The sequence below is a fragment of the Phascolarctos cinereus genome, unplaced genomic scaffold (assembly GCF_003287225.1).
Source record: "Phascolarctos cinereus isolate Bilbo 61053 unplaced genomic scaffold, phaCin_HiC Scaffold_4;HRSCAF=312, whole genome shotgun sequence".
NCBI lineage: Eukaryota > Metazoa > Chordata > Mammalia > Diprotodontia > Phascolarctidae > Phascolarctos > Phascolarctos cinereus.
This window is the reverse complement of record NW_027555847.1, coordinates 697,370,477-697,374,810: the sequence shown is the minus strand read 5'-3', so window position 1 is coordinate 697,374,810 and position 4,334 is coordinate 697,370,477. Positions and strand designations below refer to the sequence as shown.

Genomic DNA, 4,334 nt, shown 5'->3' with positions numbered 1-4,334 from the left:
TGATGATGAGGGTCTCCGGATCTTCACAAAATTTTTCTTTGACCTCATCAGGTGGGAACCTACGCCCTGATGATGGTAGAATGGCACTTTCCTGCATGTGGTAATTGCATTGTGAAGTGAGGCAGAGTTGCATGAAGTTGTCAGACTCACTCTCTCTTCCAGAGTCAGTGGAATCCAGTGACAAGACAAAGTCAAGAAAATGCAATGGCCCAAGATGCAGTAGATGACCTTAGTGTCTTCCATGTCTGACCAAGCTCTAATTGCTCCACAGCGCCTGCTTCAACTGCTCTCCCGGCATTGGAATAAATTGTGCTCACCTGCCCATGCCCCTGGGGAAAGTCTTCACATGCTTGGGTACCAACAGGCTTGAGACCCCTCAACCTGGTTTAGCCAGTCTGCTGAGATGGTTTTACCAGGATGTGGTCACTGAGTTTCATGAAGCCACAAGCAAGAGTTGTTTCAATCAGGTGGACACCAAAGGTGGATGAGCAGCCCTGAAAGGGGCTCAGAAGCCCTCATACCAGAGGTGCTGATCCTCCCTAGACACACCCTACACCTCCAAGAAAAGTACTGATACCAGCAACATCTGACTGTCTTCAAAGAGCCAACATCACCAAGAAGCAACTACATCCTAGATTACTGAAAGGACCACCAGACCCTTTCTAACTGTGTGATCCTGGGCAAATCACTTAGCTTCTTTCTGCCTCAGTTTCCTCATCTGAAAAATGAAGATAAAAGTAACATCTACCTCACAGCATTGTTGTGAGATCTTATTTGTAAAGTGGTTTGCAAACCTCAAAGCACTATACAAATTATTAGTAATTATATTTATTGTATTATTATTCAATAGTTTGCATTATTATGACAGAGACAGGTTATGAGCACTTAAGACAGTGATCAATGAAAGCCAACTTGGCTTCATTAAGAAGACTAAGTTAATTTCATTTTTTGACATAACTAGACCAGAGGATCAGGGGACTGCTGTTGACTTACCATATTTAGATTTCTATAAATTGACAAAATCTTTCCTGGCATATTTGTAGAATGAGCTAGAAAGATATGAGTTAGGTTGTTCTGTTATACCCAAGAAAAGCCATTAAGAGGTCCACTGTGAACTGGTAACTTACAGTGCTCTGGATATCTGTTCTTGGCTCTTTGGTATAATGTTTTAATCAGATTTGGATGAAGGCCTAGAGAACAAGTTTGTCAGATTTGCTAATGAAGAGGAAGCAGGAGGAATAGCTAACACAATGGATTGCTCTGCCTTTGTCCTACACTGCTTACAATGTTTTTTCCCTCCTCACCTCTGACTCCCAGACTCTCTGACTTCAAGATTCTGACCAAATTCTATCTTCTGCAGAAGGCTCCCTTCCCCAACCACCTCCTCTTTGTGCCTTCCCTCAGAAATTACCTTCTAGGCACACTGCTTATATATCATGTCCTAACTTAGTTATTTCCATGTTGCATCTGACAGTCTACTGTGATGAGCTCACTGAGGGCAGAAGCTATCTTTCGCCTTTCTTTGTACATTCAACCAAGTGCCTGGCACATAGTAGGAGCTTAAAAAAATATTTGATTGACTGTTCCTTTCTGGATACTTTGCCCCTCCCTGTAGGCTGGGAACAGTTTTTGTTTTTGTTTTGGTTTTGGTTTTTTTGGGTTGTTTTCAGAATGTCACACTCACTTTGAGCTGTTAATCCACTAAATATTTTCACAAAACTATTTTCTAAGGGCAGCTAGATGGCTCAGTGGATAGAGCCCCAGCCCTGGAGTCAGGAGGAGCTGAGTTTAAATTCAACCTCAGACACTTAACTGTGTGACCCTGGGCAAGTCACTTATCCTGAACTGCCTCCCCAAAAAAACCCCAGTAACTATTTTCTAGGTGGGTGTCTCCTACCTTGGCTTTGTGAAATTGTTTTCTTTAACCTGACTGTAGAATTTTAGATTGATCACTGTTAAATTGCATCTCATTTATTTCAGAACATCATTAGCCTGTTGAGATTTCTTTGGATCTGGATTCAGTACTCTGCCCTGGTCAGACACCATGAAAAGGATTACGTTCAGTCCTTGGCATCCTATTTTGGAAATCCATAAACAAATGGCATATGTACATATTAACAGGATGTAGGGAGAGCTGGAGGACATACCAGATAAGGAACTGCTTAAGAAATTTGGGTTGTTTACCTTAGAAAAGAAGAAACTTAAGTTTGAGAAGGTCCAGAGTAAATGTGATTAGTTTACTTTGGGCCCTGAGGGTAGGACAAAAAACACCACGGGGAAGATTTAGATGAGATAAAAGAACCTGCTATGCAAAAACTGAATGGCTGGCTCAGAAATTTGTTTTTCCTCTTTGGAGATCTTATCTGAAGGATGACCTCTTTTGAGAAAGCTTATAGGTTTTCATGGTCAAGTAAAGCCTGGACAAAATGTCCTTCTGTTATACCGAGAAATGAGCGAGTTGACCACTCAGGCTAATTTTAAATTGTGGACTTTATTATATTAGCGCGAGGCTGCCAGGGGTATTCACATCCAAATCAAGCAGCCCCCATCAGGGGTGGAGCTAGGGTTTATATAGGGAGTATACAGGACAGGGAGGGGGATGGATCTTTGAAGTCTGGCTGGTCAAGGACACCCTTCTCCCTCTGTGTAGATATGATAATGCTCTGCAAACTTTCTTACAATGGAGGCTTCCAGAGATATGATCTGAGGGCTGTGGCCTGAGCAGCCAGATAAGGGTCTTGCTAAGGAATTTGGAGTTTTCCATGGCCTAAAGGGTTCTACTACCTAAATGGTAAAATAATGTTCTGCATTACATTCCCCACTTCTTTTGTGCACCACGTCAAACCGTGGTGGGGGCTGCCTCATTATAAGGTGCAAAGAAGGCAGACGCCAGGGTCTGATAACGGGGATCTCTAACCTACAGTAACTTAACTAAATTAATATGGGATCTAACAAAGTCAAGGAGCCAATTAACTAGACAAGGGTCAAGAATTAGGGCTATAGTAAGGAGGAGCAAAGGCCTGGCTAAGGCAGAAATAAGAATGGTTAACCATGGGGAAGTCCGAAACAGGCTGTGGTACCAATTTTCGTTCCCTTCTCGTTCCCTCTGCCTGTCTGCAATATTTTTCCGTACTAGGGAAAGGCTCTCCTGAACTACACCTGAGTTATTGGTATAGAAACAGCAGGCCTCCCCTAGGGCGGCACAAAGGCCGCCTTGCCTGAGAAACAATAAGTCCAAACCCCTCTGGTTCTGCAGAACCATCTCTGCCAAGGAGTTGACCTGTCTCTCCAGTTGGGATATAGAGTGCTCCAGATGACAGGTCTACATCGACCTGAGCACTAAGTTCCTGGTAACTGGCCTCTCCTCGGACTAGGGCAGCGGTACCCACAGCAGTTGATCCCACTAACCCCAACCCCACTGAGGATAGGGATGAGGAGGGGAACAGCTCGCTTGCTTCAGTAGGACACACTGCCCTCATGACTGAAGTACTCCCAACCCTCCGGGCCCTGAAGAAGGGAGACCCTGGGGATAATGGAGACTAATATACATAGAGGCTCAGATTCTTTTAGGAACACTGCAGCGGAGACACACTGTGTGATCCCATCCAGACAGGCCCACCAAGTGCCGGATGGCGCTGAATAAAAAGAGGAGGAGGATTGGGGAACAACCACAGTACTATTACAGACAGGAGAGTAAGGAGAAGTTCTCAGGGATGTGGTGGATGAGGTAAGACAGGTACCTTTTCCTTGGACATTCCCCAGGGTGTTCCCACCGACAATTCTCCGAGTCTGGGCTATGGGAAACAGAACCATTAACTGCCACTCCCACATTGTATGGGGGTGGTGCATCCATACACAGCCAGCAGCTAGGTCCTAGGTCAGGCCTGGTGGAGTTGACAATGCTATGGATGGCTCGGAGCAGTCTTATAATTGAGGGGTGAGGGGGATCAGCCTGAGGGGTCCTACTAGGAGCCAGAGGATCGGGAAGAATCTTAGGTGGCTGAGGGGTGAGCCTCGGAGGGGATCCTAGTGGGGGTCAGAGGATTGGGAGGAATTTCAGGTGGGCGGGCCAGTCCTCCTAGGGGACCGATGGGCAAAGGGGACCTCTCAGGGACCTGTTTATACACAGTGAGGAGCACTCCTTCTTCTCCCCCTTACAGGCATACAAACCCCAGGTCTGGGGTGTGAGCCACTGGAGGGACTGTTGATTAGGGATAACAAGAGTCACATGAGTAGAGTTGGCCATGAGGGTAAAAGATGCTGTCAGGTCAAAGTACTCAGGAGGCTGACATACCCTTAACCCCTGGCAGAGAAAGGGTTTGGAAGGGATGCCA

At 45.6% G+C, this 4,334-nt stretch overlaps 1 long non-coding RNA gene across 1 annotated transcript; it reads right to left on the bottom strand.

Moving 5' to 3' along the window:
* Nucleotides 1-2,472: 2,472 nt before the first annotated feature.
* Nucleotides 2,473-4,004, bottom strand: LOC144457122 (uncharacterized). Its single transcript, XR_013486471.1, has 2 exons — nucleotides 3,241-4,004; nucleotides 2,473-2,780 (listed from the first exon to the last, which is right to left on the bottom strand). It is a non-coding gene; the product is annotated as an uncharacterized LOC144457122 (long non-coding RNA).
* Between the last annotated feature and the right edge of the window lie 330 nt (nucleotides 4,005-4,334).